Here is a 12,241-nt window from a genome sequence, read left to right as displayed (position 1 = left end):
TTTTTATTGCATTTTTGATCAAATAAATTGGTGAGCATAAGAGGCTTGAAATACGTGAAACATAAATATCATTGTCAAGGACAAAATCTAAATGATGCATTCAACACAAACACAATAAAAAATAATAATTAATGCTAATAACTAAATGGAGCATAGAAATAAGAACAGGCTGCACAATAAAAAACAATATGTATAAAACTAAATAATTTACAGCTATAAATGTTATTAAACATACAAATATAAGCTTATCACAAAAAAATTGTTACCTATATTAAAAAAATATTAAAGAAATTTATACAAATACATAACTATGTAGGTCACTTTGATTAATTATGTCTTTATTTTTCTCTGTGTCCTTCATCATTCTTTTAAGCACTCTCTTTATTGAAATGTCAAACAAGCTTTTAAAAATGTCTTTCTGTTGCCTGTCTCACTGTAGACACAATGACAAAGAAAGCTTTCGACCTGACGTCTTGTGTTGTCACACAGATCGCATATTGTACTCATTTGAAAAGGTCAATGTTTGCGATAGAGGTGGGAAATGTAATCACACACACACACACACACACTAACAGGACAAGGTACAGGGTGTCAAATGCTCTCTGATATTTACCCCTCCACCTTATTGAGTGTGTGTACTGTATGTGTGTGTGTGTGTGTGTTAAAACATGCTGGGTTGGCGTGGCTATTGACACAGCTGGCTAAACGGAAAATATTGCTTAACATGAAATCTTAGGAAATCTGTGAGGTGAAAATGAGGAGAGAGAGAGAGAAAAGAAAGCAAACAGAGATAAAGAAAGAGCAAACCGTGTCTGTTTCTTTCAGACACACACATAGTCCATATGGTATAAATTCAGTATTAATGCACATCAAACATGCCGTTTCACTTACACCTCCTTAATTATATTTGAAACCACTGTTGTATTTACAATAATACTAATATATTACATTTTCTAAAGAATGCAACTTGTGCTTTTCTGGTATTTTTGCCTGTTCCATTATCCACCAGATGAAAAATCATAAGGTAGTGTTCTTATACAAGTAACAACACACTTCTCCACAACAAAATGGTCATTGGAAATACGTACCTGTCACGACATTTCTGCAAAATTTGAATGTGGCAACATTTTATTATGATAGTTGTTCACTATCATAATAAAAAAATGGTACTATATAGTACTAAAAGTGGTGCTTTGGCTCGTAATCATAGGGGAACCACTTTAAGTGCTGTATAGCACCGAATCTTGGTGCTTCAGTGGTTCATCAGTGGTTCTTCACCGGTTCTTTGGAATGACTAAGGTGCTATATAGTGCCGCTACCGTATACAGAACCTGTTAAGCCACTGTATGGTTCTTCAGCAGTTCTTAAGTGGTTCATTGGGGTGGTTAAGGTGCTATATAGCACTACTGCCGTACAAAGAACCTGTTAAGCCCCTTTAAAGATTCTTTACGAGCCAAAGAACCACTGTTGGTGCTGTTTAGCACCATTTTTTGTTGAAGAAATAAAATGCGATATGGCACCTCTTATGGGTTCTATATAGAACCATTTGACAAAGGTGCTGTAGAGCACCTTTAAAGATATGCTGCTACATAGCACCAAAAGTAGTTCCCCTATGATTACGAGCCAAGAACCACTTTTAGTGCCATATAGCACCTTTTTTTTTTTTTTTTTTTTTTTACAGCAATGTATTAAATGTTGATTAGTAGTGTTGGGGGTAACACATTACAAGTAATTTGAGTTACGTAATCAGATTACTTTTTCTCAAGTAACTAGTAAAGTAACGCATTACTTTTCATAAAAAGTAACTAACACAATTAGTTACTTTTTTAGGAAGTAACTCAATATTGTAATGCATTACTTTGCACTAAATCCTACTAAATCCTACCATTACTCTGCACTAAATCCTACCATAAACCTAACCGATAACATTAACAAAAGCAAACATGAGATAAAAAATACATTTCCTGAAGCAATCATGCCATTTTAGTTCACTTCTACAAGACTTTTATCAAATATTGCGACTTGTGTTTCATGGGACTTGTACCAAAACGTTCAAGTGCAACCAAGTGCAATGCTGTACCAGGTGAGCTACTGAGCAAGTTTACTATGCCAGAGAATCCATACATATGTAACTGGGTATATAATCTATTCGTCAAAATGTATAGTTTACAAATCATGCACTATGGTAAAAATGTTTTGAGGTCATAACATAGTATTATTTTTATATTGTGCAAGGAACTGTGCGAAAATAAGTCTTAAGGGTCAGGATATAATAATTCACATATGATTAAAAATCACAGTTTTATGTGAATAGGACTAAAAGTTGGTGTTTTAATGCCACTATAGTGTTCATTTCAGCTGGAAACCGCAGTGAATTGTAGGTATATAGGTACTTTTTTGGAGTTTAACTGTAGGTATTGGCAACTTTTTCCAATAAACCTATGTTGAGAACACACACATACAACACATAGTTGGTCTAGAGGCTGAAGAAGTGTTGTGTTTTTGTCTGGAAGTGATAAAGATGATGTTTTTCAGCTGAGGAATAGGGCACTGACCTGCGGTATACACACACTCTTCCAGGAAAAGAAGTGGGAAGGCGTACTCACAGTCCGTCATAGTCTTAAGTCGAGGCCCCCTTTGTTAATGAAAAACATATTTTACAGCATCCCCATAACAGACGCAAGTAGTCCTTTTAACAATAATGCACATGCTGTACTTGAGAATAATCCACCTCTAAAAGTCCATTAGTTATGTTGTTTATACCTTTTGATGAGTTTTAATAAAGCACCACCAAATGCTTTTAAAACCATTATGACTGTTCCCAGGACACACTGAATTTAAATGTCTTAACTAAATGTCTTAATGCACAGTTCATATTATTATTAAATAGCCCATACCTAATGTTTCCCATATCCACAGAGCTCTAAGAGGAGACTATTGATTAGCTAATTGATTGATTCTTGTCTGTAAGATATTGAGTCAACAACATCATTGCTCTTCAAACACACACACACACACACACACACACACACACACACACACACACACACACACACACACACACACACACACACACACACAGGTTTGTTTTGCTATCTTAGTGAGGACATTCCATAGACGTAATCGTTTTTATACTGTAAAAACTACATTCTATCACTACCCCTACCCCTATACCTACCCATCACAGAAAACATTCTGCATTTTTACATTTTTAATAAAACATTGTTTAGTATGTTTTTAAAGCTATTTTAAATATGAGGACTCATGAAATGTCCTCATATTTTATGTTTACGTCGTAATACCAGTGTAATAACCATGTCATTATAAAAATTGGTGTCCTTATAAATCACAAAAATGTGTGCACACACACACACGCACACACACACACACTTTCTAAAGTGCTTAGCAGCATGCTAGATGCTACACCAGACCCTGTTTACACCTTCTAATAACATGCGTCTCAAATGTGTCTCCTGTGACCATGTGTGAAATTCATTGTGTAAAATCAGGAATCGAGTTTTAAAAATGACTACACTTATGTGCAGCTGTTCTGAGAAACAGAAAGTACTTTATGTGCAACCATTTATGATTCAACTTGATGACTGTCACATTCTACATTTTGGGAACCGGCACCATAACGCTACCTGTACAGTGTACATTTTGGTAAAATTAGCATGTCGTCCGTGTACTGAAATACTGCACATTATATTTATACTACGGAGTGTATGGATATTAAATGTTGCATGAGTCTTATGATATTGTTCATTCAAGAGAGAGAGATACTAAGACCTGTGTGTGTATTTTGGTTTGTTTACACTAGTATCTAAAGACACACAGTGGAGCGGTGCCAGACAGGAAGAGGTCCAGCGCTGGGGAGTCCTGTTAACATTTTGTGTGTGTGTGTGTGTGACTAAGAGAAAGAGAAAGAAAGAAATAGAGACACAGTAGTGAACAGAAGGCAAGGGAAACTTCAGAGTGTCAGATCACCAATGTATCCTGAAGCTATTATCTTATCTTATTCACATGTGGTTAGATTGTTACATAGGCTCATTGGAAAAGCGTGTCTCTGCCTACATGTACCTATACATATACTTCACTAAAAACGTATCTATACATACACTTCACTGCGGTTTCCAGCTGAAATGGACACTAGTGGCAGCAAAACACCAACAAATTGTACTCCACAAATTATTAATTTTTGCATGGTTGATTGCACAATAGGTTGCTTGCACATGACGTCATTGATGTGGTATGAAATGCAGCTGGAGGGTGGGAAGTGATTTTTCTATATAGGAATCACTATCACAAACTCAAAATTCCTATGCTTTGTGTTGTTTATTGTTGCTCAAATCGATCAAACCGAGAAACCACAAGGAGCACAAGGAGTTGATCCAATTCTTTGTTGGAAGGGTGTAAATGTAACTGTAGTTTTAATGTTGTCTTTGTAAATATTCACTTTCCCATATGGCCACGGAGAATCGGAGGGTCACATTCAGCAGACAGACACTGATACACTGTATTTTTTTGTATTTATTTCAACAAATGACAACCAAAATCAAACCCATAGAAGATTGTGAACAGTTTTGAAGTGGCTGCATGCAAGTTATGCTCATTCACAAGCCGAGTGAGAGTCATACTCGTCATACTTATTAAGCAAAAACAAAATACAAAACTTTCAAAAACACTCAGCAATGTGATTATTTTATTGAGCGATAGGTAGTGGGTTTAATCAGTGACAATAGGGACTTTAAGCAGCAGCTGCTAATACAACGGCAATGGCATTCTGGCGTTCTGTTGCGCATGTGCAACGTTAACTGCTACTTCTTGACGTTCTACTTTAACCGTCTACTACGGGAGAATAGCCGATTTGCCGTAGTCGATAATACGTGACAGATTAGTAAATGTTATGTTATGTGGTATTTTAGTTGTATCTGTATGTCATTTAATGCCAAAAGCAACCATTCTCAGCCTTTACATGTAGCCTAATGTATTATTTACTATGTCAAATGATTAAATGATCCACGCCGTCCTCTTTGTTGTTGCTTAGCGATTTTTGCGTTCTTTAGCTACGGCAGTTGACAGTTTACTTCCGGTCGCCATTGCCATTCCATCAACAGCTGTTGCTTAAAGGAACACTCCACTTTTTTGAAAATAGGCTCATTTTCCAACTCCCCTAGAGTTAAAATGTTGAGTTTTACCGTTTTCGAATCCATTCAGCCGATCTCCGTGTCTGGCGGTACCACTTTTAGCATAGCTTAGCATAGTTCATTGAATCTGATTAGACCGTTAGCATCTCGCTTAAAAATGACCAAAGAGTTTCAATATTTTTCCTATTTAAAACTTGACTCTTCTGTAGTTACATTGTGTACTAAGACCGATGGAAAATGAAAAGTTGCGATTTTCTAGGCCAATATGGCTAGGAACTATGCCTGTGACCCCCTGCTTGCACAGGGAGCGTGCCTTGCAACCATGGAGACATTTGTGAGAGGCGCTGCGTAATATCATTGCACCTGCTGCAGCCATGGTACGGCAGCAAAGTTCCTTGATTATTTCGCCGGAATGAGAGTATAGTTCCTAGCCATAATCGACCTAGAAAATCGCAACTTTTCATTTTGCGTCGGTCTTAGTACACGATGTAACTACAGAAGAGTCAAGTTTTAAATAGGAAAAATATTGAAACTCTTTGGTCATTTTTAAGCGAGATGCTAACGGTCTAATCAGATTCAATGAACTATGCTAAGCTATGCTAAAAGTGGTACCGCCAGACCCGGAGATCGGCTGAATGGATTCGAAAACGGTAAAACTCAACTGTTTAACTCTAGGGGAGTTGGAAAATGAGCCTATTTTCAAAAAAAGTGGAGTGTTCCTTTAAAGTCTGTATTATTAGATTTGCTACACTGCGTCTTCCCGTCACTTCCTCAACCTGCTTCCCTTAGTGTTTTTACACGTTTAAAAGGCGAAAATTGTATTACACCATCTAGTTTTTCCCCTGAACGATGATGTGAGTTCCTATTGCAATTCTCGATTCAGCATAAATATGTGTTTGCTTTCTAAATTATTTTCTATTGTAATATACTTTAGCTTGTATTGAACCTTGAACATTTCTTAAATCAGTGGATCTCAGCTTGTTTTATTTCACAAGCCACCTGCTTTCTAGATATCAGACATAAAAAAACAACAACCATATCCGCCAACCACTAAAATGTTACTATGTGATTGCTATAATCCCACAGATTTTACTGAAGGTTAGAATGACACTCACACACACAATGAAAGTACTGTCAAGCCTCATCTTGACCTCTGGCTTCTCCCCTCCGTTAATCTGATTGGTCCATGATGACCTCGTTGGCATGGCCCCTCCTCCACCATGAGCAGAACTGTTACATTTCTGATTAAATCAATCAATCAAAGGATGTCTCTTCTCAGTTCCTCACCCGTCAGCCCTGCTCATCCGTACAGTGTGCTGATAGCAGCCATTACGGCAGATTGCAGGTCAAACTCCTCTGGCGACGGCTGCGTCTCATTAGTCTCTCACACTCTGGGAGGAACGTGATTAAATGTGATGGTCGCAGCTCACGAGCCGTGACTTACATGAGAGTTCACGAGTGCGCATGTTTGTTTGAGAATTTTATATTTTGACACCGATTCGCACTAGAGGGGCGGCAGAACCTTGACCCTGACCTTTCACCTCCTGTGCAAAAATCGGATAATTAGTTCATCTGGCAAAAGCTATTAGGCTGCCTGGGGTAGAATGATTTTTAGCATGCTCATATTTGTTAATTGCAAATGTTAATTTAGGAGAAAAAAAGAGCTTCAGTTCTGAAATGTGATTAGATCAGGCAAGTCACTGTTAAATAGCTGATCTAACATCATCTAAATTCTACATTAATATGAGAAGTTACATATCAGCTACGCTAATAAACTAAATTTCTTGCCTGACATTAAGCAGTTAAATATGGAAGCTTGTTTGTGCCACTAAATAAAAAAGAAAAATGCTAATTGCGACTTTTTATCTCACAATTCTGACATTTTTTCTCAGAATTGTGTGATATAATGTCACAATTGACCATTCGTTGGGAGTTTGATTGACAGGCGATCTAACCAATCATAATGCCGATTCCACTGTTTTGTCCGACAAAGCAGTCAGTTAGTAGTTAGTAGATTGACATCGGTGGACTTGAACTTAAAAAATGGTGTATACTGATGTCTTTCCGTGGTTGACACAACATTCCTTCTGATGTTCATTCATGTTTATTTGATGCTATAAATTAACTAGTAGGAAAAGATGATCGGTTCACGAGCCGCTTCAACACATTAAAGAGCCACAAAATTTTTATTGTTTAAATTTCTTTAAAAATTACAAAATTTAAGACTTGTTCCATATCAAAAGTCACCTGCTCTGTCTTATCTGTCAACGTGTTTTCAGTGTCCTCTTTGGACATAGCAACAGTAACTAAAGGGGGCGGGTCTTTGCGAATGGTCAATTACGAGAAAAAAGTATCTTATTTTTTTTATTCCAAGGCAGAAACAAGTTTCCTTAGTTAGGAGTTTATTGAAACTTTTTTTTTGCATAAGTTTGCATATTTGTTGAGTATCATATGGAGTTCATACTCGAGAAGGAAAAAAATATCTCAGTAGGTGCGTTTACATTGTAATCGGTTTAAAAGTCCAATCCAAATGAAAATGCTCCATATAAACATCTCAATCGAAATGAAAATGCCTAAACCGAATGAAATTGTAATCGGTTTGAGAGGGGTGGGATAAACCTTTCTATAAACCAAACAAAATAAAAATTCTGCCATGTAAACGTGTTAAACCAATTACTTTGCGTCTACGTCATCACGTCAAGAGGCAGAGGTTGTCAGAATGCAAAATGGCGGCGGCAAAATCAAACTGAAGGAACTCAGTGTATCATTACTACGGACCTTCATACTAAACGAATGATACTAGAATGATACTAAACGGCCGTTTTCTTGCTAAAAAAATGTAAGCTATCAATCAGACAACAGAAGGCATGTAGTAGATTGTGTACAACAGGTTTTTCATAAAATTTTCTATCTTGTTTATAATTTAAAGGCCTTAGAAATTTGTAGGTTTTAGGGTTAAATACAGCTTTATATTCAGTGTACTGTATGTGTGTGTGAAAAGCCCATCTCAGGACAATTCATTGAAAACGAGTGAAACAGAGAGGATGAGAGAGAAGAATGACCTCATTTCAGCAGTATATAAAATATAGTGTGTGTGCATGTAAGACATGAGGGATCGCACAGCTGGGAGGGGGAGCACTATGCTGTCTTAAAAGGAAATTGCATGACCTGAATAACAGATGTATGTGTGTGATTTTGCCTCTATGTATGCATTTGTGATGAGATCATACAGTTGAGAGGTTTGCCCCCTGTCAGCTAATGAAACCAGAGTGTATGATGACATCATGTAGGACGCTACCAGAGGCCTGTCAGGACAAACGTCCTGTCGTCACGTAAAATGCTTTTTACCACGGTACTCTTACTGCATGAGTGATTAGAACACTGTGTGCTGCTGGGATCTCTCTCTCATTCTGTCCAAATCTGAGCACTTCTCATATCTTCATATTCCTAAATCTGTATGCTCCTTATTATTTTTTAATCAGTATTATTTTTGGAGGGCCTGTAGAAGGGTTGTGCACCATTCAGAATTTTTTGGTGAATGATTTTAGTGTGTTTTTATTATTATTATTATTATTATTATTTTTACTCTACAATATGCATAGTTTTTAATTAGTTGTAAGCACAGGTAGGAATACCTGCAAGGCATTTCTGCCTGATGCACCACCAATGGTGCCATTTTCTTGATGTACCCATAAACATGTTATCAAACACAAAAGAAATGTTATTCCCAAACAGGGTTCTTAAGCAGGTTGTAAATTTTTGATTTTGTTGCATAAAACAGAAATTACTTAATTGAATTTTATGCATGGCTACAATATCTCTCACTGTTAATTCTTAGAGACTATGAAATAGTCAATAAAAATATTAAAATGAAAGAAAGCTACTTGATAAGTATGTTTTACTTAGTATTGAATCATTGTAATAATGGCAATTTTAGCAATACTGATGAAATGCTTAACGATAGCCACTGTAATATGAGTTAAAAAGAACATATTTCTTGATATTGATGAAATGGTACATTAGGCTTATTGATGAAGACGTGTGGGTACCTAACATTAAAAAAAGATTGGTAAACTCATTGACTCATTATTTGAAATATATAAAAATGTGTATTTGGAACTTAATATATGTTATACTGTACAACCTAACCCTAAAACATTAAAGGGTTAGTTCACCCAAAAATGAAAATTCAGTCATTAATTACTCACCCTCATGTCGTTCCACACCCATAAGACCTTCGTTCATCTTCAGAACACGAATTAAGATATTTTTGATAAAATCCGATGGCTCAGTGAGGCCTGCATTGCCAGCAAGATCATTTCCTTTTTCAATGCCCAGAAAGGTACTAAAAACATATTTAAAACAGTTCATGTGACTACAGTGGTTCAACCTCAATATTATAAAGCGACGAGAATACTACCAAAAAAGCAAACAAACAAACAAAAAAAATAGCGACTTTATTCAACAATATCTAGTGATGGGCAATTTCAAAACACTGCTTCATTAAACTTCGAAGCTTTACGAATCTTTTGTTTCGAATCAGTGGTTCGGAGCGCATATTAAACTGCCAAAGTTACATGAACCATTGAAATTTCGAAACATTTATGACGTAACGAAGCCTCGTTTACTGAAATCACGTGATTTTGGCGCTCTTAACCACTGATTCGAAACAAAAGATTCGTAAAGCTTCGAAGCTTCATGAAGCAGTGCTTTGAAATCGCCCATCACTAGATATTGTTGAATAAAGTCGTTTTTTTTTTTTTTTTTTGGCGCACAAAAAGTATTCTCGTTGCTTTATAATATTAAGGTTGAACGACTGTAGTCACATGAACTGTTTTAAATATGTTTTTAGTTACTTTCTTGGCATTGAAAAAGGAAATGATCTTGTTGGCAATGCAGGCCTCACTGAGCCATCGGATTTTTTCAAAAATATCTTAATTTGTGTTCCAAAGATGAACGAAGGTCTTACTGGGGTGGAACGACATGAGGGTGAGTAATTAATGACAGAATTTTCGTTTTTGGGTGAACTAACCCTTTAATACATGTTGGGTTCTCATGTTTTATGGGGACTTTGCATAGACATAATGATTTTTATACTGTACAAATTGTATATTCTATCCCTGAAACCTACTCATCACAGAAAACTTTCTGCATTTTTACATTTTTAAAAAACATCAGTTGATTTTTAACATGGGGACCAAAACATATCCCCACAAGGTCAAGGATTTTGGATATTGCCACCTTTGTGGGGACATTTTGTCCCCATAATGTAGGGTTAGTTATTTTTTATTTTATTTTATTTTATTTTATTAAGTGACAGATTTTTTATTTTTATTTTTTATGATTTTAGTTTTAATTCTGGTTTTAGTTAACTATAATAACCCTGCCCATGGTGCCTTAAAAGATGCCTCAATATGCTGTCTAGATAGGCAGCTCAATAGGTTTCGGAGCAGAGCATCTGGAAAGAGAGACAGAACAAAAAAAATAAAGAAAGCAGAAGACCGCAAGCGAATGAGTGAGAAGTAAATTAAAAATAATGGAGGAAGTATGTGAGAGATAAAGCAGAGAGATGGGCCAACGGTTTATTGCCTCTAACTGCATTTCTGCGTGTCTCTATCTGTATTGTATTGTGCGGAGAGGGTGACGGCTAAGATGCAAATCGCTTTTCGCCGCAAACAATATTGCATTTCTGCGAGCTTCATCCATCCTAGAGAGAGCGGCGGAAAGGGAGATGGATGGAGCGCTGAACTTTAATCAGGAGGAAGCCTGAAGCGATGGAGACTTGCTTTGGTCTGTGTATTTTTTCTGTGTAGGATACAGATTAATCAATCACACGCACACATACACATACTCATCATGTGACCACGACTGACACTACGATGACAATCCATCTCTTTCCCATCAGCCTTGTTGACGTCCAACTCCCCCACACATCCCAAAATCACATCACACACACACGCACGGTGCAAAAGACAGATGAGGAAAAACAGAATGAGAAAATAATCTCGTCTATGAGGACTTAAAACCCAAAGGACTCTCAAATTGACTAAACACGGCTGTTCTTGTCCACCCTTTTCCATAACAAACACGCTCACTCGCACACCAGCCAACCAAATTCTCTTTAAGTTCCAGCAAACTTTTCTTTTAACACTTCTCATCCAGCTGGAAACAGTCGGATCCTCCAAATGTGTGATGCTTGAAGCCCCACCCTTTTTTCATCAATGTTCTCTCAATACTAGAGTCACTTTCAGCTACAACATCTTGATGCATCCAAATTATAATGTTTTCAAATCACAAATGGAGATACACTACATTCAGCACCAATGAGAGCCAATTGCATTCTGTCTCTGAGGTCAGCTGACCAGTTTTAATTACTCACCCTATTTGGTTCTTATGTTGAATATTGAGTATGTATAAAATGGATAGTTATGCCCAGTGACGCAACTTTCATTTGAATGTTTGTGGGAACATGTCCCACCCGTATTTTCTTTTTCACATGTTAGAGATGCCACATAATCATTGAAAGATTTTGTTTTACTTTAAACCATTTTGAGAACATTTTAGTATTCTGGAATTTTATGTGTATTAACATGAAAAGTTTATCACAGCTTTTGTTAATATAGAAAATGTTGATATTTAGGTCAAAATATGGATATGGTTCTGGATGCTGATTGGTCAATAAGATTGCCTGCAGCTCTTGGCAACTGCTGACTCACAGCCATGTGGACAGTCAGTACAGCATATCATGTGATATTGCTAAATTTGAACAAACTGTAATGCTGTTTTGACTAGTCAGCATGGGGACCATTGTTATATCAAACCAATAATATAACCAAAACATATTAAAAACAGTACAGGCTTAGCGGAAATATGCGAATTTTTTTTTTTTTGCAAAACTCCAAAAACTTGCCTACATATGATTCACTGCTGTTTCCAGCTGAAATGAACAGTACACTGTAAAAAAATATTTATCATTTGTTATCATATATTTTTTTCCCCTGTTTTTTTGCAGTTCCTCAGCATGAGAATGTCCAAATTTATTTATTCACCTTTTGACTCTCCTTGCTATAGTATTGGAGTTACAAGTCTTTTTT

The 12,241-nt window shown here is 36.5% G+C and overlaps 1 protein-coding gene across 2 annotated transcripts in view; it reads right to left on the bottom strand.

Annotated features, from left to right (window-relative positions):
- raraa (retinoic acid receptor, alpha a) overlaps positions 1 to 12,241 on the bottom strand; it is a 190,705-nt gene that overhangs the window by 97,912 nt on the left and 80,552 nt on the right. The gene's annotated exons all lie outside the window — the stretch shown is intronic.

The sequence above is a fragment of the Ctenopharyngodon idella genome, chromosome 12 (assembly GCF_019924925.1).
Source record: "Ctenopharyngodon idella isolate HZGC_01 chromosome 12, HZGC01, whole genome shotgun sequence".
Lineage (NCBI taxonomy): Eukaryota > Metazoa > Chordata > Actinopteri > Cypriniformes > Xenocyprididae > Ctenopharyngodon > Ctenopharyngodon idella.
This window is presented reverse-complemented; position numbering and strand designations above follow the sequence as displayed.